This window comes from Pelodiscus sinensis, chromosome 1 (genome assembly GCF_049634645.1).
Source record: "Pelodiscus sinensis isolate JC-2024 chromosome 1, ASM4963464v1, whole genome shotgun sequence".
Classification (NCBI taxonomy): Eukaryota; Metazoa; Chordata; order Testudines; family Trionychidae; genus Pelodiscus; species Pelodiscus sinensis.
This window is the reverse complement of record NC_134711.1, coordinates 208,488,321-208,514,327: the sequence shown is the minus strand read 5'-3', so window position 1 is coordinate 208,514,327 and position 26,007 is coordinate 208,488,321. Positions and strand designations below refer to the sequence as shown.

The window sequence follows — 26,007 nt, the reverse complement described above, 5'->3', positions numbered from 1 at the left end:
TCAGGGTACGTCTAGACTACATGCCTCTGTCGCCACAGGCATGTAGATTAGGCTACCCGACATAGTAAAATGAAGCAGCATACCTGGGTGGTCGACAAATACCTTTGATGTCGACACCCGCGCGTCCAGACTACTGCGCTGAGCTGACAAACAGCTGATTAGCTGTTTGTCGGCATCAGCTGTTTGTTGGCTCAGCGCGGCAGGCATGTAAATTTAAATGAAGCGGCGATTATTTAAATCGCCGCTTCATTTTACTATGTTGGGTAGCCTAATCTACATGCCTCTCGCGACAGAGGCATGTAGTCTAGACGTACCCACAGATTCAATTATGGAATCCAACCACAAAGCTTAAACACAATGCTGAATTGGTAACAGGCCAGGGGTCACACACGGTGAACTGCCATGGTTATTAAGAGTTTTAGCCTCATGGTGTGTGAACATCAACTATGTTTAGAATCAACCATGCAGTCATGGTTACAGAGACAGTGCAAAAGATGCAGTAAGTGAGGGAGTGACTGATGAACAAGAGTTACTCTACCACTGCTATAAATATCTACTGACAAACCAGGAAGAAATGTCTGTCTCTCTTATACTACTATATTCAGAGATCACCCAGAAGAAAAATGAGACAGGTTACTCACCTTGTGCAATAACGAAGGTTCTTCAAGATGGTTGTCCCTTTGGGTGCTCCACCTTAGGTGTCTGGGCGCTGCTGTATACCTAGTCAGAAATTTTTGGTAGCAGTGCCCTCCGGTAGGCTGGCATGCACAGCCAACCATACCTTCAGTTCCTTCTCTGCCCCAGAGAAAACAACTATGTCCGAAGCAGAGGGGGAGGTAGGGCGGGTGGTGGAGCACCTACACGGACAAACATCTCAAAGAACTTCTATTAGTCCACAAGGTGAGTAACCCTCTTTTCTTCTTTGAGGAGTGTCCCTGTAGATGCTCCGCCTTAGGTGACTATATAGCAGTGCCTGTGATTGGAGGTGAGTGCTTCAGCTAGTCAATATCCTGGACAGTGGCCAGAACGGTGTGCCCAAATCTAGTACCCTCAGAGAGGTAAGTATCAAGGGTTTAATGTCTGGTGAACGTATGGGCAGAAGACAACATAGCAGATCTACAAATGTCCATAAGCAGTATGTTACTGAGAGAGGATGTAGAAGCCACCATGGCCCTCGTAGAATGGACACGTAGTTACAATGGAGGGTTTTGGCTGAAGATGAAGTAGGCTAACTAGATACACTCTACTATCCATCTGGACAGCCTCTAGGTAGAAATTTGAATATGCAGGGATCACTCTGTAGTGGATACGAACAGTCTAGGTGTTTTGTGGATTCCCCTCATCCTGTCCAAGTAAAAGGTGACCACTCAACATACATTGAGTGTGTGCCATACAGTCTCGTTAGCGCTGACATAAGGCTTCAGGAAGAAGAGAGATAGTATTATGGGTTCCTTGCAGTGGAAACAGGTGGTTATCTTTGGTAAAAACATTGGGTATGAGCGCAGAACCACTTTATCCATGTGAAATCAACTGTGAAAGAGGGTCTGCCATAAGTTCACCAATTTCACTCACTCTCCTGGCTAATGTGATGGCCACCAATAAGGCCACCTTCATAGAAAGGTGAAGCATGGAGCATATCACCATGGGTTCAAATGGTCTAAGGGTGATGGCCCGGAGTATTAAATTGAGGTCCCAGGCTGGGATGGGAGGTTTGATAGGTGGTAAAGTATTCTTTTTTTGCATGCCCTTAAGGAAATGCTTGGTTGTTGGATGGGCAAAAAACGATTTGTTGTCAATGGGCTGAGGAAAAACAGTCTGACGCTGGTCTCACCGTGTTTTTAAGGGAGAGAAGTTTAAGCTGGAGCTCCCTTGCCTGGCATGTTTGGGCCATTAGCTGCTTGCAGTGTTGGCACTGCGGTGGCATGTACACACAGAGTGCCCATTGAAGATAGGAATTGAAAGAGCCTACAGGACAGGCAACGTTTGAATCCTGGGAAATCAGGCATCCCAGGAAAAAAATTTTTGCTAAGGCAAACAGCCTTAACCACCACAATAAAAAGTGGGGTTTCTTTTAAATAATAATGGTAACTAGGAAAAAAACCTACTAATTATGAATGCTATTATTAATGCTATACGAAGTATAAGAACAAATCTGAAATTTTTCAAAAAGCTGGAGAGCAACTACAGTTCTGACCCATGCCAGCAGTGGCAGAGAAGGAACTGAAGGGATGGTTCGCTGCGTATGTGTAGTAGCAGCATGGTGCGTGCCATCTGCATCGTGTGCACAGCCTACCAGAGAGCAATGCGGCCAAAAATTTCCGACTAGGCACACGGCAGCACCCAAACACTTAAGGTGGAGCACCCACAGGGACACTCCTCAAAGAAGAACTCTAGTTTCCATTGGAGTCATGCTGGTTTTTATTCAAACAGATCAGCACATGAAATGTGTGTGTATTTGTTTACAAGCAAACATAATATAAAAGCATCCAGACCAGCTGAGCTGCACTCAGAGAGGGCCTGAGAAGCCAGATACAAAGCTGTTTTGCGTCACCTAAGGTTGCTTAAGGTCAATTCAGTCCAAGGAGCCATTACAGTGACTAGCAACAGCCAGAAAGGAGCAGTGATCCAGTCACCCCTACCTAGACACCTTCTATGTCAGGCAGAGCCAGGAGAGAGAGAGAGAGAGAGAGAGACAGAGAGAGAGAGAGAGAGAACTGGTAATGAGAATTTTACACTACCCAGATACAACTCCATCCCCACTGCTTTGTTGTACTACCTTTGCAGTCCCTTTACATCATTTGATCAGGGCATAGGGAGCTAAGATACATCCCAGTATTTAATCTTCAGCTGCTTTTTAAATATATAATAGGATTAAGAGGCATCATTAGAGTAACTGAGTCACCTATGGAGATGGTTAGTGATTACGTGAGTGTCACAATCTAGACAGCACTTCTCTAACAATGCCCCAGACAAAAAGAGTTAGGTCAAATGGGGGAAGGAAGAGAAATAAAGGAAACAACTCAAGATGTTTCTATCATATTTTCAAGTCATGATCATTTAGAAAAACCTAGCGACAACCTAAAGAATATTGATTAATTAAAAGGGCACTAGAAAGAATGATGCACTTCAACACAGCTGGTCTTCATTATTATCTTGTCAATGCAGTGACAAGTCTGCTCACTTTTCATCCATCATGGGGCTTGTGAGTCCCTCATGGTAACGCCAAGCTCTCTCAATCAAGCCTCCCCCTTTTCTTTTTAATTATTTTCAGAAATACTATGCAGTGACTAGCAGGCTCCAAAAATCACTGATGCATTTCAACACAATCTCAGAATTATATAAAGATTCATTACGCTTGGGGAAAGTCAATGCCTTAGTAACATCTCCAGAATTCAAGATATTTTCCTATAAATATTTTTAAAGGAACTTTGTTTTGGATAACTTGATATCCTGGGATATCCCCATTACTACTTTGCTACCATCACCTCCCTTCTCTAGGAGTACAGCTACTCAGTGCATTAAGTTGTCCTTAACACATGAACTGTCGCATATACCTGCAACAAAAAATCCAAAGTAAAACTAAAGGGTTAACTAAAGGATAAAATATTTGCATCCTCTGTCTCTCCAAACATGGGCAATTTACACACTCCACAGTCCAAACCATGGAGAAAGCACTCCAAATCTTGGGATTACTGAATGTGGCTCATGCACCTTACAGTATACAGGCAGTCCCCGAGTTACGCGGATCCGACTTATGTCGGATCCGCAGTTACGAACGGGGCTTTTCTCGCCCCGGAGGACTGGAGCGGCGGGACGCCCAGATGTGCTGCAGTCCCGCCGCCCCCGTCCTCCGGGGCGAGAAAAGCTGTTCCACGTCTCCCTGGTCTGCTGGGGGGGGGAGCCCCCCCAGCAGACCAGGGAGACGCGGAGCAAAGCCGCGGAGCATGCCCACAGCGGGACAGCCCGGGCGCGCCTGGGCTGTCCCGCTGCGGGCGTGCTCCAAGGCTTTGCTCCCCATCTCCCTGGTCAGCAGACCAGGGAGACGGAGCAAAGCTGTGGAGGATGCGGGCGGTCCCGCCACCCACGTCTCCCTGGTCTGCTGGGGGGGGGGGTGCAGCTAGTGCCCCCCTCTCCCCTCCCAGCAGACTAGGCTTTTCTTGCCTACGCCTGGGGTAGAGCAGCTGGGGCACTGCCGGGTTGGTCCCGCAGCGCCGCTCCTGGGCGCTACTGTACCAACCCAGCAGCACCCCAGCTGCTCTGTGCCAGGCATCCTGATTCAGCCGCTGCTGGTCAGTTTCAGCAGTGGCTGAATCAGGACGCCTGGGGCAGAGCAGCTGGGGTGCTGCTGGGTTGCTCCAGTAGTGCCGAGGAGCGGCGCTACTGGAGCAACCCAGCAGCACCCCAGCTGCTCTGCCCCAGGTGTCCCCAAGTCAGCCGCTGCTGAAACTGACCAAGGGCTGACTATAGGAAGCCCGAGGCAGAGTTGGTCTGCCCCGGGCTTCCTGGAATCAGCCGCTGATCAGTTTCAGCAGCAGCTGACTTGGGGACTCCTGGGTTTCTTAAGTTGAATCTGTATGTAAGTCAGAGCTGGCGTCCAGATTCAGCCGCTGTTGAAACTGATCAGTTTCAGCAGTGGCTGACGCCAGTTCCGACTTACATACAGATTCAACTTAAGAACAAACCTACAATCCCTATCTTGTACGTAACCCGGGGACTGCCTGTATATGTTCCTTGCTACAAATCTCTCTCTCGCTCTCTCATTATTTTTGCCCCAGAAGGAATACACAGGGGCTCAGTGTGTGGCGTTATGGTCTTACTTCATATGGGCCAACGTTAATGCTCATTTACTTAGTGTCTCCACTTTTTCCTCCAAGTGTTGATTCAAGCTAAAAGCCCAATCCTGAAAATACTCAGTATAGTGCAACAGGGGGCTGTAAGATGATCTGATCATGAAGCATCAAACATCTCCAAAAGTGGCTCAAAAATCTTTCCCAATGCTATTTTATGGTTACAGGAAGAATGTAGAGATTAAGTGCTAGGAGTTTAGGAGCATTCAAAAGCTCTATCATGTCCTTGAAATCACTGCTCACTCCACTGGGTACTGATACCTATATTTTTTTGCATCATTTATGTGCTTCCACATCTATGCTAAAAACATGTAGATCTGCACTTGGTGTTTCATAATAAAAAACACACCAAAACATAGGTGACAATTTATACAATACAGTCTTGCACTTTGCACAGTTATGTAGTACAGTCTGGTGGTACTTTATCAGAACCAAATGCCCCCTCTGAAATATAACAGAAAGTGGTTTAGACAAAAATAGTGTTCATCTATGTTTAATACTTCTAACATTTGTATGATATTCATAACCAAAATATACAAGATTCATAACTAAAATATACATACTATGAGTACATTCATTTAAAGTCCCATTCCCAGGATCCTTTTTAATACCCCTCCACCTCACCACACACATTTTCATCTCTAAAATTTCCAGCAGTAGAATAAGGTACTAAAATCTCACACGTTTCAAATATATTTAAAAAACTGCTGTGAAACAATTAAGATAGCAACTTACGGGATACCTACAAAACCACAAACTAATTAAGGATAATAAATTGCAATTACCTAGCTAATCATATTGTATCAACTATATGATTAGTTAACAGGATTGCTCTGCATAGGCACAGAGAGGGTAGCTCCAGGAGCGGACTTGATCCGGGACTGAGCAGTCCTCTCTGAGAGCCCCCCACACTGCGGCTCTGCATTTTAAATGCACAGTCTTACTACATAAAATGCAGAGGTGCAGTGCCCCAGACCAGCATGACCTAGACTGCTTGGTCCCGGCTTGCACTGAGTCCAGCAGCCCCTGCTTATGGCCAGCCCTGGCTGCTGCCAACAGGGGCTGCTTGGTGATGTCAGCCCCTGTCCATGGGAGGGCCCAGCTTCCCACTGGGATCCTTGAAGATGGGATCTGCTTTGCAGAAGCCTCCCCTATCCCCCCACTCCTTTGCCTCTGGCAGCACCCTGAAGGTGGTGCTGGGAGGGAAACCAGCTTTTAAGCCGGCTCCCCCCAGCACCGGCTCGTGTTTCCCTCCCTTGCTGCCATGGGCGGCAGGAGAGGCAGAGGCACAGCAGGGAAACAGCACAAGTAGTGACTGAAGCAGTCCCCACTTTTGTCGGTTCCCACTGAAGCACTTCAGCCTTTGGAATGTAGCCGTGGGGCTCTTACTACATTTCAAAGGCTGAAGCACCGCAGCAGGAGCATAGGGCAAGCGGGGACTGTAGTCACCTACATCTGTAAAATAAATATCTCCTCTTTCACATACAAGCAGAGCCAGTCTTAGGGACGGGCAAGCTGGGTGATCTCCCAGGGCTGCCATCAGAGACAGTCTTAGGGCCGGGCCACAAACTGCATTTCAACCCGACCTCTTGAATCCTCCCTACAAGTTTCTCTGGTTACTCCCAGACCCCCTTTTTTTTGGGGGGTGGGGGCGGCTTGACAAATTTTCCCTGGCAGGTTTGTTTTTTTGAAACCATCTGGCAATCCTACGGGTGAGATGGGTGGTTGCCCGGGACTACCAATTATTTAGGACCATACAAGTATATTTTATCACTACCATATACCAAAGACCACACAACTCTGATGTTAATTCTGTTTCCATTGTATTCCTGGGGGAATTCTCCACCACAGTGCAATGCCAAATTTGCACAGAAATTAATGTCATGTGCAGAAAAGTTCCCTTTCCTCCCACAGAAGTGGATTGCAGGGCTACTGGATGCTATCAGAGGACACTGGATACTGCAGAGGCAGCTACAATTCTTGGCAAGCCATTAAGGAAGGAGATAGCTTGCTGGAAACTGTAGAAGCCCGAGATGCAGCATCAGGCTGTTTCTCCATCTGGATCCTGGGCTTTAATATGTGTGGGGATGAGTGTCAATTTTGTGTGTCCACATTGTTACACGCATAGTTGCTGACAGGTATTTTGAAATAAAATTACAAAACAATTAAAACTGGTGTGATTATATAGTGTTATTTTGACGAACAAAAATGTGCAGAATTTAAAAACATTGTGAGCACAATTTTTTATTATTTTTTTTTTTTACTCAGAATTCCCCCAGGAATACCACTAGATAGCATCCTTCCAAAACTCTCTGGCAAACTCCTTCAAAGACAACAAACTGCTGTACCTTTTGCAGACCCTCTCTCAAAGCTATCATGTGGTGTGAAATTTTATGCAAAAAAACCTAGTGCAGACTAACCAAAACATCTCGCTCTTGTTTCTTCATATTAACTCTTTTGTACATAAATTTATGAAGCTATGCTTAAAAAATAAATAAATCTAGCTGACCCCCTCCCACCGCCCAACTGCCATTAGAGAGAGCACAGAACTAGAAGTAATTGCTCCTCTTGGGCATATAGCACACTAAGTGGTATTTGTTTTTTTATACTTTTATATTCATATTTTGCAACAAAATGTTTAACTTTTAAATATAGATATATACTGCATGAGCCACCACAAACAGTAGTGTATGCAAAACAACCACCTCCTAGCTCAGACCAGTTTAAGCATGTTCTGGATAGTACTGAAGACACTAACTAGAAGGAAATCTAAAGCAGACATAACAAGATATCCTATACAATCAAAGAATTTCTATTTTCAACCTTACTTATTATTTGATATTTTTATAGATGATGCATAAACCCTGACAGAGCTGCATGTGGTCTGGTTACCTATAAACTGTCCACAGACAGGGAGTTATTAGGGAAGCCAGAAAGAGTTGTGTATTTCTAGCTCGCAGACACCATTGTTAGCTCAGGACTCATATGCACTACACAATGGATAAATGCTGCAGCAATTGATCTACTGATGTCAATTTATCACATCTGCTTTGATGTGATAAATCAATCAGAGTGCTCTCTCAGCAACTCTGATACTCAACCAGGACGAGAAGAGTAGCCGAGTCAATGGGAGAGCAGCTCCAGCCCACCTAATTGCACAGAAGACTTAGCAATAAGTACAATTACTTCACCTACACTTTTTGCATAGCCAAAGTCATGTAGATTAGATGGACGGCAGAGGCTACTGTAGACAATGCCTTATATGCTTACATAACTGCCACCATCTTCCCCCGCAATGGTGACATACGTAGTCTCCAAGTTCAAATACAATTTAAGAGCATGGAAATAATAACGTCTAACAACCATGACAGAGATGACACAGAGAAACCACACAATATGAAACAAACATGAAACAAATTGTTATGGTGATTCATCAGATCAATTTTCACATGGGACACTAAAGTCTCCCCCCTCCCCTCCGCAAACACTCAATCACACACACAAACACACACAGAGCAGACCAAACTCCGGCTGCTTTTTAGCTTTTAAATCAAATTTTCACCTTTTTTTTTTTAAATGGACTCCCATTGCCTTTTATCAGCATCTTTTACAATCTCATCAAAGGCTCCAGCACAGGGCTAGGCAAAATAGGGCCTGTGGGCTGGATCCGACTGCCAAGCCACTGGATCCAGTGTGTGGATGCAGCGGGGAGCCTCAGACAGTCTCCCCACCCTTCCTTCCACCCCCACATACTGTTCAGAAAAACATCTGCTGGGCCATTTGTCTTTCAACGGCCGTGAGCCTGGTGGAAGGGAGGAGAGGCTTCACACACTGCACCAGTCCCAGCACAATCCCATTGGTCAGTTTCTGGCCACATGGGAGCTGCCTGTTTGAAGAACTGGCAGTGCATGAAGCACACCTCTCCTCTTCCCCCAGGCTCGTAGTTATTCATAGACACACATGGCCCTTACAGTCTATGCAGGGGCAGGACAAGCAGGGAGCCTGCCTGAGCAACCTGCTAGGCTGTTTGCTGAGAGTCACCCAAGCAAGTCTCCTGGGTCAGAGCCTGCCCCAGGCATGCGCCCCCCACCTCCTTACCCCATGCAACCCAAACTCCTGCACCTCCTCCTGCACCCCAGTCCTCTGCCCTAGGTCACAACACAAACCCTTGCACCTCAGTCATAACTGACTCCTTCACCCAAGCTCCCTCCCAGATCCCACACCCCCCTCCTGCACTCCAATTCCTTACACCAAGCTCCCTTCTGCACAAAAACTCCATCCCAGACCCATTCCTCCACTATTAATATTGTGGAAGAGAGTGGCCCTTGGCCATTTTTCAAAATCTTAACAATGTCGTCCCCCCCCTTCCCCATCAAAAATTATTGTCGACCCCTGCTCCAGAAGCAGCTTGAATTAAGAAACAATTCAAGACCTTGCCATTGTCACGTATGGTAGCAGATCATCAAAATATGCTTTTAGAGGAAAGTGAAAGTGATCCAGACATTCCTTTTATTCATCCTTAAGGTTTAGGGTTACAATAAGACATGGCCTTATTGACTCCTAAGTAAATATATACACTGCACTCATCTTGGCCATAAAAAGTGTAGCTGGGTTACAAAAAACTAAATGTTATAGAGGATAGGTCTATCAATGGCTATTAGCCAAGATGGTCAGGGATGCAGCCATACGGTCTATGAATCCCTAAACTTCCAACTGACAGAAGCTGAGTGTGGATGGTGGAGCATGGCCCTGTTCTGTTCATTCCCACTGCAACTTCACCACTGCTGGAAGACCAGATACTGGGCTAAATGGAACATTGGCCTGACTCAGTACGGCCATACTTGTGTAATGACTAAATGGCTTACTGAGCATATGTAATGCCAACAGGCAGAATCACACCTGAGTCCTCTGGAGCTCAATGCACAAGCCTGTACAGCTTGAGCTAAAAGTCAGCTGGCACTCAGCTAAGGCCTTATTGGAAACTCGTTGTCTAAGTCCCACTACATGGGACAATACAGGCAGTCCCCGGGTTACGTACAAGATAGGGACTATAGGTTTGTTCTTAAGTTGAATTTGTATGTAAGTCGGAACTAGCTCCAGATTCAGCTGCTGCCACTGAAACTGACCAGGGGTTGACTACAGGAAGCCGGAGGCAGAGTTGCTCTGCCCCCAGCTTCCTGGAATCAGCCTGATCAGTTTCAACAGCTGCTGAATCTGGAGCTTGGGACAGAACAGCTGGGGCGCTGCCCGGTAGGTTCCCACAGAACCAACCCGGCAGCACCCCAGCTGTTCTACCCCAGGTGTCCCGCAACAAAAGCCTGGTCTGCTTGGGGGGGGGGCGCACTAGCTGCGCCCCCTCCCCCCCAGCAGACCAGGGAGACCCGAGCAAAGCTGCCCAGGCGGCAGGACCCCCGCCGCCTGGGCGGCTTTGCTCCTGTCCCCCTGGTCTGCTGGGGGGGGGTCCAGCAAAGCCGCTGGACCCCCCCAGCAGACCAGGGAGACCGGGAGAAGCTTTTCTCGCCCTGGAGGACACGGGTGGCGACCCGCCGCCCATGAGCTCTGGGGCGAGAAAAGCCCTGTTCGTAAGTGCGGATCCGACATAAGTCGGATCCGCGTAAGTCGGGGACTGCCTGTACATGACACGCAGTAGATGAGAGGGTTACATCTATTTCTGCTCCAAAGGAACATGCTGCTGAGGGACATAGATTTTTTAGCAGTATGTCATCGTAGTTTTTTTTTTTTTTAAATGTTAACACAACACAGTTACTTTTGAGACATGACCCGATTAATTTAATTTAAATTAATAAGGAAACTACTATAAGAACCCAGAAAAAATAAAATTGTTTCATTTTCTGCCATTGTTCCACTGTCCATACAATAGTTATATAGATTACACATAGTATCAGAAAAATACATATCAATTTCAAAAAATTTGCATGAAGAAACGAATGCCAATAACATCATCTCAGTATTGCAGTTATGGCAATCAAATTAGTAACATTTTCCAGTGATTCCTATACCACTACGTAGAGTCAAAGATTTTTGAGTGTAGGTAAGTATTATTTCTGCCCAACACTGATCTATCTAAAATACTGTATAATATTTTAAGTCAATATTAAACCTATTTGAAATATCAAGACACACTTTGCACTAGAGATATTAAAAAGCAGTAAAATAAGTAACCGTGCAACCATTAAAATTTTTAGCAGTTACATGGTTACAGGCTGCGGGCTCTAATACATGCTTTATCAGTCATCAGTCTAAATGGTTTCACTAATACATCCCCACTTTGTACTAGTCTTAATAGGATACTTCACACTTCCCTTTTCTTCCTACAATATGTAACCCAGTATTTAAAAGTCTGTCCCCCACACTGTTGGATTGCTAATTCCAAACAAGGCCCAGTGGTATAATATACACATGATCCTCTACTAATGGAGGAAAGCCTGCAGAAATACAGCATAAACAGGGATCAGTGTCAAAGCAACACAGCATTTTTAGATAATGATGTCTCAACCTAATTCACAGGAACAAAATGAGCAATGTAAATATAAACCAGTCAAACATAAAACATATAAAGGGAACTGTCATGTCAAATGTGTGTGTGAAAAAAAAAGAGAAGCAACCATGTCCACAGTGATTCTGAATAGAAGTAACATGGTTCAGTTGGTATCTTCACATCTGCTAATCTGCAATCACAACTGCATTTACATGTCCATCTCTCTTCTGCTACCCAACCATGTTTGTTTCAGCGCATTCTAGCAACATTTGGGCAGTTATCCTATGGTACCTCAACAGGAGACAGATTTACATAGAGCAGCAACTGGCACTCATGACGCAAAGCACACAGGGATGACTTATTGTACAGAGAACTAGGAAGCAGCAGGGCCAACCAAACTGCTTATGCAAATCTGGGGGTTCTTTCCATGCTCCGATAAAACAGTACTCTGAACAGATCATAGGAAAACCATCACCATATGTCAACCCATACTGCCAAAGATCACTGCCCCGATTACTAACTGAATATAAGCCATGTGGTACATGAATACAAAATCAATTATATTTAAAGTATTCACTCAATTTGTAGCCAGTTAGAATTCGCAGTGTGGAAAGGAATTAGATTGCTAAAACATTTCAAAGTCCAATTTACTTTCCACTGTTTATATTTTGCACTTCTGTCAGCTTCTACAATGAAAACCACTCACTTTTCTTCATAGTTCACTTTATTGGTCATGCAATAACACAAAGCAGCAGTTTCTGGGTCACAAACATGGGGGGTGGAATATTTTAAATAAAACAAAAAACTGTTAAACGTGTATCAAAATATTCTTATTAATGAATACTTGTTTCCATTGGTCTTACTTTGGTTTGGTAAAAACATATTTTATAAAACCTAGTTGTCAAGTAAAATTTGACCCCTTCTGGCTCCTTCAGAGGTAACTTTTTGGTCAGTTGATATTAGATAAGGCTGTTAACGCAGCCTATCATTAAGGCTGCCTGATATCAGTTCTTATAAAGAATTCAGAATTCAGCTGTTTAACTGTGCCAAACTTTAATTGTTTATCCTGATATCCTACATTCAGGGTGTCTGATTTATTTTGGAAAATTTTGGAATATGTCAGTCAAAACAGTTCAACTGGGTATAGGAACATGGGTAAGCAAAAATATGTTTTGTTCATGTTAAATTATGGTGAACTATTCTTTTAACAGCTCTCGCTCTCCTAAGCATGAGAAGAGCAACCTAAAATTTGGCAGCAGGGATGGCTTTGATGTCAGGAATGTGACTTCTGCCATAGCCATAAAATCTTCCCAAATATGGTCAAGTTACAAACCTCGCAAGTAGACACTTCTTAAAGAGTAGCAGTTGAAGTCTCTGAAGTGTCTATCTTCACTAAGCAATCTCAACCCCCGTACAGCTCCTACATGTAACTGGACTGTGCATACACCATCCCCACAAAACAACTGTATACGCTTCCTCCACTCCGAGCTATGATCCTTACCCAGAAATTCTATTTAATGGCTGCTCCCAGGTAGGCTGCAGAGTAGAGAGCAAAGCCTGGCTCTCCTGTAGACTGTATGCCCCCTGCTGCCGGTATGTAAAAGGAAGCCATCTCATTTTAATACAGAGGGGACAAAAGTCAGACTGGGGGGAGAGAAGTGTACATTCTGAGAAGGAATCTTGCAAGACTGAGACTGGCATGGAGGGAGGAGCAAACTGGGACTAGTCAGACGTGGAGACTGTGACCGAGAGCCAGTGATGGGGATAGTTGGTACCTGAGTGAGTTGGCAGAGGACACTGAGATCAGAGAAAGAGTAAAAGGAACACGGAGACTTGGCCTGGGTGGACAGAGACTGGGACTACGAACCAGTGTGCAGGGAGAAAAGGAACAAGATCGGAGCTTCTTTGCACCTGCTCCAGAGACCTGCCTTTGATGAGCCAGGTCACTGAAATACAAAAAGATTTCCAACTCCAAAGATGTCATCGGAGTAGGTGGAGACCTGCACTCTCTCTGTGCTTGGGCTTGGGATGACAAGGGTGCAAGTAGGGTGGTGGGTCCCATATCACTCCCAGGACCCTTAAGGGGGCTAAGAGCCCTAGTCACAGAGGCATGTTCACATAGCTCCAGAGAAGGCCCGGGTGTTTTGCTGGATGACCCCTGGGCCTTATTGCTCATTGCCAGAAAGCATTTTTTAGCCTTTGTTCTCCATACTGGAGATGGCAAAGTGTGCTGGGAAAAGCCAAATGCCAGTGGTGAGCTGCACACAGAAGCCGCGGCATGGCCTGCATGGAAGGCTTGGAAGCTGGATACAGGAAGGACTTCAGGAGAGCTCTGAGGCGAATCTCTCTCTGAGTGGGGATACTTTATTACAATCCTAAAAAAAGCCAGATACACTCTGGCACTTACATAATTTAAAACAGAGTCCCTCAGAAAAGAAAGAGAGGGAGAAAGGGAAAGAGGGAGGGAGGAAGAAAGAAAGAGCACACATGAAAGTATATATTGTGAATAGTCAACGCTACCACCTTGTGCAAATCATTTATTCAAACATGCTGCTCCCAAAATAGAGGAAAAAATAATATATTAAATCCATGGTTGTTTTCTCCTTTTTAAAAAGCTTAGTTTCAGTAGAAAAAACCCCCACTGAGTTTGACAACCAGGCATCCATTTTCAGAAAAATGTTTTTCCTGTCAGAACCACAACTGTCCATTGATTGCTGCACTTAACATGCTTTGCTTGAAAGTAAGCTTGTATCCGGTACCTACAACAATAAACCTATAGCTGTGTTCAGATTAAACATGAAAACTTTTAATAGTACAGTTTAAAAATGCAAAAATATTGTAACTTTGACTGCAGGTTTTATGCCAATACAATTCTTCGATATGTAATACTAGAGGCTACATTTATACTGTAGACTTCTTACACAAGAAGCCTTTTGCACAAGAGCATGTCTACACCTCAAAGCCATCGCAAAAGTGATGTGCTTTTGTGCTAGAGTGTCGACACTGTATGGACGCTCTTGTGTAAGAAAGCTCTGATGGCCATCAGAGCACCTGTGCTTTTTCCCATAAGGGTTTCTTGCATAAGAGACCCTCTGGAGTGTCCACACTTGCCTTTTTGCGAAATAGCTGTAGTGCAAAAAGGAGTTATGCCTCGTAAAATAAGGTTTACCTACACCGGAAAAAGCCCTCTCTTCTGCCATTTTACTGTTGATTTACTTGCGCAAAAGCGCATTTGAGGTGTGGACTCTCGGCATGGTTTTTTTTTTTTTTTTTTTTTTTGCAAAAACGGTTGTTTTTGCACAAAAACCTTACAGTGTAGATGTAGCCAGAATGTATTTATGATTTTTTGTCTTGACATTGAAAGGTCATTCCACCTTTTCTGTGATAAATGTAAGATTACGTTTTCATTTTCTTACTATAATCCTTGAGTCAAATCAGTACTGTATTTAAAGATGATTATGACACAGACTGAATAAACTAACTGTAAAAAGTTAACAAGTTTTCAATAACAACCATATATACTCAATTATAAGCTGAATTTTTTTGGTAAAAAATGAGGCTGTAAAGAGCAGGGGCCAGCTTAGGAACAGGCCATTGTATTTTACCAATTTCTTTTTTTTTTTTTTTAAACTTGGTGGTGGGAGAGATCAGCAAACTTCAGTTCCCAGCCCAGTAGGGCAAACCACTGGCATGCTGGGCCATTTTATGTATATGGAGTGTCTGCAGGCACAAAGCCCCTCAGTTTCCAGTAGTTGCTGTTTGCCATCTGGGTCAACAGGAGTGGCGGGAAAGTGACAGGCAGCACGTCCCCTGGCCTGCGCTGCTTCCTGCAGCTCCCCTTGGCTGGAAATGGCAAACAGCAGCCAATGGAAGCTAGGATGCTCCGTGCCTGCAGATGCTCCAAGTAAACAAAATTTCCAGTAGCCTATGTTGATGAGCTGGGACCGGAAGTTTGCAAACCACCGATATAGAGTTAGCTTATGAATTGTGATTTTTACAATTTTGTTTTTTTTTAACTTGGAGGGGTCAGCTTGTGAACATATGGGCTTATGGTTGAGTATACGTGGTATTCTATGGAACAGCAACTCTAGGGCAGAAGAGGAGGAGGAAGTAAGAGGAAGACTAAGCAACACTGAGCAATGATAGGTCACACAAAAGAGTTCAGAATATTTAGATTACTTTTTAAAGTCTAAACAAACTTTAACCTCTTTGTGAACCGCAACATCTATAAAGATAGCACACTACTAACAAAGGACACTTCAAACCATCAACTCCCAGACACTTTCAATACCACAATCACTACTGCCGCTTTCCAGTCTTACAGCATGTTTTCAGAGTCATCAACTTTAGCTTCTAGTGGACCAAGAAAGATAATTACAGAGCCAAGGAACCCTCACATCCCACAAGCATCTCCCTCTCAATTAAACTAGGGCTTAACTTTAATTGTAATTTCCTTTAAATCACAGCAAGAGATCACAGGAGACAAGAATATCCCACTTAACACCCTATATATGTTAAAGCAAATCAGCTAAATTTCCTCTGGTAACTACTTGGAAATCTCTCCTTTCTTGGAAAGAATAAAAAACAGGATGAGTTTAACTAGTTCACATATTCCCAACATCATAAGAAAGAAGGTTGGGAGAGACTGCACTCTCTACTCATAGAGGTGACAGAAAAGGTCCATGCCAGTAGCACAGAGTGAGATCCCTTAGATCTGGTTTCAGGCATTTTGACCTATAGTTACAATTCCTATAAATTAAAATGATCAAACAGATCTCTTTGCAAATTTCTTTTTCGGAAAGCAAATAGGTTAGCCTTCCCTACATAGACAAACTCATTCTTCAGTTCTTATTATTAAAAAAGTGAGGTAAAAAAATCAGGGGGATTACTCAAGGAGTATGGGTGTCAATCTAGCCTTAAACATCTAGACACTAAACCAAAAAAAATAAAATTGAATAAACACACAAGCTATCAAAAATTTATTTACTATTAAACTAGACATGAAAGTTTTTAAAAGGTCATAATGACTTTAGAGTTTAACGACCACCAATATTTTAGTTACAAAAGAGAAGTTAGGGAAACAACAGCTATTCATTGTTACCAAGGTAATCTTCTCTCATGCATAGGAGCACATAGCCTCCAAATTCACAGTCTGAACAGCTTAGCCTCAAGCCTTTCACTCACTCTACACAGATGCCCACATGGAGCCTCCATGACTCTTAGATGTGCCTACAAAAAGTCAGTTGCAGGACTCAGGCCTAAGTTTTGCACGTAATCGGAGAGCAAAAGTGTGTATCTTCCAGTGACTATGAAAAAAGCCAAGCACAGAAGACCTCTCTCTTGAAAGAACTATATTAATTAGCTGAAAATCACATTGCATCCAGAGGGCTTATAGAGGCAAGTCATGTGTACCAATCACTGATGCACACAGACATTTTAATAAGGTACTTGAGTATCTTAAATTGTTATGTTTGCCTTTGTTGTATGAAGTGATTAGGCTACAGCAACAACAAAACGCTGAAAAGGCATTTCCTACAGTGAATTCTATCCCACACAAAGACAAACTGTTCCAAAGGTACATAAAATCATAGGAGCGGAAGGGACCTCGAGAGGTCAAAGCCCAGTCCCCTGCACTCACGGCAGGACCAAGCACCATCAAGACCACCGGGATAGGTATTTGTCTAACCTGCTCTTAAAAATCTCCAATATATATCCCCTAGGCATATATATTATAGATATATAATAAGCCTAGACATCAGATGGAGGACTTTTAAGACCCTGTCTTATATAACTTCCAAATCACTCTACTGTACCCACCTGCTTTATTTCCTCTCCCTTCTCTTTGTTTAACAATTAAGTTCTGGTCTGGCACTAGCAGCGCAAACAGACCAACCAGAAGTAAAAATCACTGTATTTGTTCGTGTTCCCTTAGCTTCCTTTGCCTTTCCTTGTGTTTATAAACTGTAATATATTTATTTATGTTTGATTTACAATTTGGGATAAAAGGAGCAAAAATGTTTCTGTTTCTTCTAACTAAAGGGTGAAGTACAGGCAGAGAGTCAGAATATTCAGGACCATCTTAGCTTTTAGGGCAGAAAATGTGTGCTTGCTCATGTCTGTATAGGGCAGGACACAATTTGGTCCCAATCCCAACTGGGTTCTCAAAATGATGCCATAATATTAAATAATAATTCCCCATACTTCCATCTTGAAGAGAAAACCCAGAGGGTCTGCAAGCAGTTTAATTCAGTGAGGGAGGGCTCATCTTCCTCCATCCCATTACCCACACCATGCAAGCTTTACCTAAGAAATTCAGTGAAAAGCCATCACCCAGACCCACTCCTTTAAAGCTCTAACATTTGGCTCTCAAAGGCAAGTGCATTGACAAGAAAATGTGTCTCTGATTAGGAATTGAAAATGTACTCCCCAAGTTGACGGCAGTGACTTTTAAACTATCTACTGTGCACAGAAGCGGTATCTCTGATCAGCTGCCCTTGAGGGTAGGAAACATCGTACCTGGTTTTCATTAGATCACACGCTGGTGAGTTGATGGTTTGAAGTGTCCTTTTTTAGTAGTGTGCTATCTTTATAGATATTGCGGTTCACAAAGAGGTTAAAGTTTGTTTAGACTTTAAAAAGTAATCTAAATATTCTGAACTCTTTTGTGTGACTTATCATTGCTCAGTGTTGCTTAGTCTTCCTCTTATTTCCTCCTCCCCTTCTGCCCTAGAGTTGCTGTTCCATAGAATACCATGTATACTCAACCATAAGCCCATATGTTCACAAGCTGACTCCTCCAAGTTAAAAAAAAATATTGTAAAAATCACAATTCATAAGCTAACTCTATATCGGTGGTTTGCAAACTTCCGGTCCCAGCTCATCAGCATAGGCTACTGGACATTTTGTTTACTTGGAGCATCTGCAGGCACGGAGCATCCTAGCTTCCATTGGCTGCTGTTTACCATTCCCAGCCAAGGGGAGCTGCGGGAAGCAGCGCAGGCCGAGGGACGTGCTGCCTGTCACTTTCCCGCCACTCCTGTTAACCCAGAATGGCTGGTGACAGGTCAGATATTCCACAACTATATTTCCCATAATAGGTACACTAGGCTCCGCATATGCATCCCAACACCCAGTGCCCCTTGCTTAGTAGATGTTACTCATACGGGGATCACTGCACACCACATAGCTAGCATACAAGCTATTCACTGATACAGTTATTAATTAATGACAGGTAAACTGCAAAAGGTAATATATCAGATCTGAATACTCAACAATTTATAACAACCATTTGGAAGAGCTCCTTGCACACAAGCCATTTGTCCCTCCCTATCAAATCCCACTTCAGCAACAGACCCTTCAATCATCCTCTCTCCAACCCCCTCCCCACACACACAGATTCCACTAACAGCCTTTGTTCCCGCAAATCCTAGCGAGATGTCTTCTGGGAAGCAAGAGAATTGCAGCAGGGCATTGGAATGTAAAATCCCATATAATTGGTTAACCAGTTAAACGTTATCTTTAATGAGTTAACCAAATAAAAAAGGGGGGCAGGCAGGGGATGCTCCAGCCCCCTGCCACTAGCAGCTGGAGAGCTGTTCCAGCCCCTGCCAGGTAACTGAAAGCGGTAAGCATCATCCCTTATGCGTGAAGCTTACCGGTTAACCTTTTACATCCCTATCTCCTTTTCCTTTACTTTCTCCCCAAATGTATGATTTCTCCTTTAATAACAATATGGCACACCACTTCACTTTTGGGTGGGTGTAATCTTCTGGAATGACTGACTGATAAATCTATTTCCCTGACCTGTTACATACATACAGGAGGGAAAGGTCTCCCTTCTTACCTTGCCATCAGACTAGATTAGATTGTGGTGCTCTTGAAAGAGGAAGGATGGTCCAATGGGTGCTTGAATCCTGCAAAGGGGGGGGGGGGAAGGGAGTGTCCCAAAGCTTGGGCTCGAGCCCAAACCCAAAAGTCTACACTGCAGGTATACAGCTCCTCAGCCTGTGCCCCGCTCTGAGGCCACTGGCATGGGCCAGCCACGGGTGACTAATTGGAGAGTAGACATATCCTTCGTGCTTTAGTCACAAATTTGTAAATTCCAGACATTTCCCTGCCCTATAGGGGTATTGTGCAAATAAATACCTTAAAGACTATGAGGTAAATACATACTGCAGTGATAGGAAGGCAGCCAAGTACAGAGACAGAGAGACAGAGACACACACATTTAGAGCTTCTGCTTTGGGAGGAGGGGAGAGAGCTACCAGTCATCCTCTGAAGACCATTTATTGCAGTCTGCAATACACTGGCAGATCTACCCAATCCAAGCAAACGACAGAAAGATGCAACTTTCTGCAACAGCTGCAAATTAAACAAAAACCTCAGTTATACACAGGAAATGAAACCACCTCAGATCTACTCACTCTTTAAAAACACAGGCTGGACTTCCGCTATATATCCTTCGTGTTTTTCTGATATTTCATTTAAGACACTTCTACTCTCCGCATGAAGACAGGGACAATTGCAAGAGTACCTACAGAAAAGGTGGAATTTTGTTCACAAGTATGACAAGTTCTCTGCAAAAATTTTAAAACAGCTTACAAAAATTGAGAAAAAAATGTATGAATAAGAGGAGCCACTGCTTTAAATTCAGAATTGGTGAGCATAACAAAAAGTTCTCCAACATTTTCCATATTATCTCTAATGCAGGTAAAACAAACTGCATTAGATAAAAAACAAAAAAATATTATATATTAATTAAGGCAGGTCTAGATATATATTGTGTTATGATGGTTGCACTGGAAGCTATGACAGTAGCCAATTAAAGTTATGCCTTTCACCATTAGGAGTAGGGATATAAGCGACTAGTCGAGTGACTACTCACTTCCTCCCCCTTCCTGCGTCACTATCAAAGGCACCAAGAGGGGGAGCAGGAATGTGTGCTGGGGGGAGCCGGCTTAAAAGCAGGTTTCCCCCGACAAAGTCTCCAGGAGGTGGGGGGGGGGGGGGGAGCAGTGCCGCAGTGGCTCCTACTGCATTTCAACTGTAGAGCTGCAGCTGGGATAGCTCCTGGATCCAACGTGATCTGGGACAAAGCACTTCCCCTTATCGTTTAATTGTGTAGTCGATACAAATGGCTTTGATTCACTAATTACCCGCTTCTTAACATCCTTAGGAGCATCACATATTTCAGATTTTGCTGTTCACTTTAAACTCTTAGCCAGATAATTCTCTTCCTCAAATGTATCTTGAATAAAACCCAGCACATTATTTAAGCTAAAATAATCACTAAACATACACAGAGAGAAGGAACCACACACCAAACGTTTAAAATTAATCCACACCAGACAGTTTTAAAAAGAAAGATAAATCTCATGTTCCAGCAAGCTATGCGCCACAGTGAGCAGAAAGGAATTTCTCCTCCACTTTATACTGTCCTAGAAGATTCATCATTGCTGGGGTCCTTACTAATTTGTGTGTGTGTTCATTTAAATCATTGTGGGGCTCAGTATGCAGGCTGCCCCAGAGAGGACTACCCCAGCACTCTCTCATTGCAGCAGCTTGGGGCCAGGTGAGAAGTTGGGGCCAGGTGAGCAGCTCCAGTGGGCACAGCCAAGGGAAGGGTACATATCCCCTAGCTGGGGTAGGTCTAGATTAATCTGCCCCCTGCATTCCCAAGCCAAAGTGAAAAATGAAGCAAACTGTGAACTTTTCCCTCACTCCCTGATGAAGGAACATCCAGTGATGCTTTCATAGGAATTGGAGGGGTGGCAGAGATGCAGCCCTTCTCATCCTCTCTAAAGGGCGTGTGGGGGGTGGGAGGATGCGGGCTGGGGCAGTCCCAGATGAGGAGCAGGGAGAGGCATTCCCCAGTAGGCCCCTTTCACCTGTCTGGTGATTGTCTCTTTTCTGTATGGTTTTGTGTGTCTCCGTACAACCAAATCCTTACCTTGCTTTAAATCATGGCAAGAGGAAGCAACATATTGAATTTGGTGGTCCTAGCTCTTACCATTTAGGAGGAATTCTTGAACAGACTCAGACTCACATGCTTGCTCACAAACTCTCTCAAATATAGAATAGATTGTGGAACTGAGGTAGCCGGTAAAGATCCCCTGCTAAAAACAGAATACCTCTCTTGATGGCTCAATGGCCTAATTTTTTACAGCAAATCCTATATTCTGTTTGTTTTGCCATTGCATGAAATACTAGCTTTCATCACTTTTTACCGAAGTCTCTGAAGAGGGAAGTCATCTGTCTATTATCTATTTTCCATTTCAGTGGACAAACTACAAAACCCATTGAACTAGAGAACATTTGACAAACTACAGCAATGCCTCACTCTTCCCTCCCTACTTCACTTTCATCAGTTTAGCATATTTTTAGCAGCCATATTCTCACTGGAAGAGTTTGTCAGTGAGGGCACGTCTAAACCACATTCCTCTTCCGAAACAGGAATGTAAGTGAGCCCGATCAAAAATGCAAATGAAGGGCAGATTTACAAATCTCACGCTTCATTTGCATAATTCGCATGAGAGCGGTTTTTCAAAAAAGAAGCCACAGTCTAGATGGGGTTCTTTTGAACTACCCCCCTTTTTCAAAAGAACCTGTACTCCTGATAAAATTAGGTGTACAGATTCTTTCGAAAAAAGGTTTTTTTTTTTTTTAAAGAACTCCATCTAGACTGCAATTTCTTTTTCGAACCCTTTTTCGAAAAAGCGCTCACACGATTATGCAAATGAAGCGCAAGATTTGTAAATCCGCACTTGATTTGCATTTTTGATCGGGCTCATTTACATTTCTCTTTCAGAAGAGGAATGTATTTTAGACATAGCCTGAGATTTCCTTTCCACACCTGCTGCTGAAAGGATAGCAAGAAGGCCAAGAAGGACTACATTTCCTTCCACTATTTCTGCAGTCACAATGCAAAAATGAATACATGTTATCTTTAACGAGTGACAAAAATTTCAACTAAGACAATCTCTTAGCACAAATGTAAACTGCTGTAATTTCTTTAGAGGATAAAATAATTTCACAAGTAGTAAATTTTGCTTTACGTAACTTATAGAGCTCTGGCTATCTGTAAGATCTAAGGGACCATACAGTAAGTCCTCTGCACATACAGTAAGAGAGGGGTGGGCAATAATTTTTGATGGGGGGCCACTCCAAGAATTTGGAAAGTGGTTGAGGGCTGCTCTCTGCCATGATATTAATGGAGGAGGTGTGGTGTCTGGGATGGAGGTTGGGTGCAGAAAGGAGCTTGGGTGAAGGAGGCAGTTGTGACCTGGGGCACTGGACTGGGCTGCAGGGGGTTGGATTGTGACCTATGGCAGGGAACTGGGGCACATGAAGGGGCATAGGGATTTGGGTTGTAAACTAGGGCAGGAGAGGACTGTGATCTGAGGCAGAGGATTGGGGTGCTGGATCTGGGAAGGGATATGGGTACAAAAGGGGGGCAGAGGATTTGGGTATGTAGAGTGTGGGCAGGAGTGAGTGGGGGACAGAGGGTTGGGGAAGGAAAAGATGGGGTACCAGAAGCAGGCTCTGGACAGGAGACTTACCAGCCAGCAGCAATTCCTGAATCAGCCTCTGTGCCTGCCTGTGTTCCCTCTAAGCTGCCTGAAAGTACAGCTTCTGTCATGGAGCCCCTGAGCCTCTGACTGGGTGGTGCTAATTACTCACCTGTGAAGCTGAGCTGTCACGCAGTTTAGAGGGAACACTGCTGCCTGTCTTGCTCCCACACAGGCAGCAAACATGTGTTCTAAAGCCCTTTGTGCATTGTGGCTGCTTGTTATCGAAACAGAAACTGGCCAGTGGGATTGTGCTAGGGGCTGGTGCAGCTCCTAAAGCTTCTCTCGCTCACCTCTGGACTCACAATTTAAGAAAAACTACCCCGCAGCCACGTTTCTGAGTGGTGTACAGGTGGGGCAAAGTCAGTGGGGAGCCTGCCTGGGGGGCCAAATCCAGCAACTTGGCAAGCCAGATTCAGTTCATGAGCCGTATTTTGCCCAGATCTACTGTAAGATGAGCATGCAAAGGATTTTAAAACATGGCTGAACCATATAATATTCACACACGAATGACAGCATGCAATAGCTTTCCTATATCTTACAGTAAAATAATCTTAAACCCAATGGAGTACCATGTTCAGTCCATATATGCCTTTCTGCTTCTGTTAAAAATGTTTCTCAGAGCAAACAACTAGTTTTTTATTTTTCCTTGTGCCAAGACAAACCTGAAATTATGAAAATAGAATAGTCTGCAATACTTCCAAGTTCACAGAAAGTGAAACTGTATCCTGCCATCCCCATCTCCAGAAAATTTATTTTTATACAGCATCTTTATATTCAAAGTAACAAAACAGTAATTAAATACTGGCAGCACAGAAATGACCACAGCAGTCATTTCAGCAGTCACTTGGTGCATGCACGCATACTCTTTTTGCATGTTTGAATCTACTGAGAAGAATGTGTTACCTTTTACATAGGGAAAGTAAGCTAAACCATTAAAACATCTAAAAGGTCATACACTTTATAACAAATGAGAGGAGGTGGTTTTCCTCCAGAAGAAGAGTTAGAGGACTTTGTTAAAACTCAGCTAGCACTCTGTAACTTATTCCTTTGCTCCTAGATCTGCAGAGGGCCCAGAACTCTGCAGCGGCAGCACAGTTAGCCTACCTATGGCAAGGAGGTAGTGTAGTGTGTTGTGTGGTTCAGCAAAGATGTACCAGTTTGAAGGATAAGCTGCACTAACGGGCTTCAGATGGCGCTATTTCCAGCACTACATATCCAAAACTATTATTAATAATGAATATTAGGCTTTATAAAAGGTGTGTGTGGACGGTGAAGGGTGGGGAACAAAATACTGCTGCCAACCATGGGGAAATGGATAAGGAGAGATGCTCAGCTTTCCCTAGCAAAACAAAAACCTCAAAACTTGATTTCTATTCTTGATTTTAATACAGCAGAAGAACAATGTTGGTCCAGAAAGTTACAGTTTTGAACATGTCACACTGATTCAGAACCCCGATTCAGTTTGTTGTTCTGCCTGCAGCCGCAGCGCATGAGATGCAATTTAGAGAAGGGGGAAGAGAGAAACAAGTGCCACATTTGAAATTTTCAAAACAAGTCACAGAATGAGGAAATTGCATTTCATTATTGGTATTATTGGGTGCAATCCATTAGAAGTCATACCCTTTGCTTCATGAAGCTTCAGATTATATCTATAACGCTGATGTTACGAAGGAGCAGTAATAAAAATAAGGTACGGAGCAAGCAGGTTAATTATCCCATCTTTGCAAGTAGTAAGACCATGGAAGAAAAAAAAGTTAGCAAATAAGTCAAACAGGAATTGATTACACTTCTGCCATTGACTGCAACCTGTGAAAAGGATAATCAGGCTATATCAATGCAAAGTCACTGTAGCATTAAAAAAAAAATACACACCTTCTCCTCACAGAGGGATAAATTTGTCTCATTTCCCCCTTCCAAACTTGCTCACTGAAGTCCAACATGGCTAGAAGAATGAACAACATATACAGGAGAGCCCCCCTCTGATGAGGGCACGGTCACGCTTCCTGACCTCAAGTGTTCTGCATTTCCTGAAGCCTTGGTCACCATGCCAATCCTGGTTTAGCTCCTATCATTTGTAACACAGATGGGCAAGTGATGGTTTAAAGCTACAGTTTTCAGTCTGAGGAGATAGCTACTGCAGGCTTTCAAGTTAACTAGGGCAATAGCTGGGCAGTAGGAAGCACAGAAGTGCACTGGAGCTGAATTTTAATTTCCCCATGTTGATGTCTTAGTTATACCACCCCTTGTTTGTGAATTGGCAATACACAGTCCTTGGTTACAGACCTCTCTACCATCATGCCAGCAAGATTCTGCCCTGGTTCCACAGTCTCTTCTCTGTATTACCTGTCAACTTCAACTATACCAAACTCAGTCTTCAATATCATTGCAGTACAATTCTAACAGCGCATGTTGTTGACTGTTTGAATGTCCTCCTCCTCAGTTTCTGTCCTCTTCAACTTCTGCTGCAGTCGTATCTACCCAGAACTCATCTACTTGCTGTTAATTAAAAATTTTCTTTGTGTATTTGAACTCCCCCATCTCTGATCCTTCCTGACTCAAAATCTCTCATTTGTTCCCAGTGACAGCATCATTGGCTTCTGATCTGACTACCAAGTCAACTGCTTCCCAAGTCCACAAATCAACCTTTCATTCCAAGATGCTATCAAAAGTACCTTGACCACACTCTGCCAAACCCCACTCAATTTAAGGTCCAAATTGTACTCTCAAATGTGTATGTGTGGCTCCCATGATAATCAATAAGGGCTCGATAGGGAAGAAAGGCGAAGAAGAATTTGACTGGCAAATGTTTGAACATATACAAGACTGATCTAGGGAGCTGCAGGTTGGATCACAATGTATAATTTTTTTAAAATCTACTTTTTAATGTAATTGCATTTTTATTTCCTAAAGAGAGAGAAGCATTAGATTTTGGCTGCTGAAAATTAATTTTAGTTTAATAGAGAATAAAAACTGCTCATATGCTCTAATCTGGAAAGGCCCTATTCACAAAAGGGCTCGCACTTAGCACAGCTCTCAGTAAATTACAAAAGAGGAGCCTGAGTCTTTGATTGATGTGGCAGCCAAATTATTC

General features: G+C 43.6%; 1 protein-coding gene across 5 annotated transcripts in view; it reads right to left on the bottom strand.

Moving 5' to 3' along the window:
• Nucleotides 1-26,007, bottom strand: part of SH3KBP1 (SH3 domain containing kinase binding protein 1) — a 328,394-nt gene that overhangs the window by 240,104 nt on the left and 62,283 nt on the right. The window lies entirely within an intron of this gene.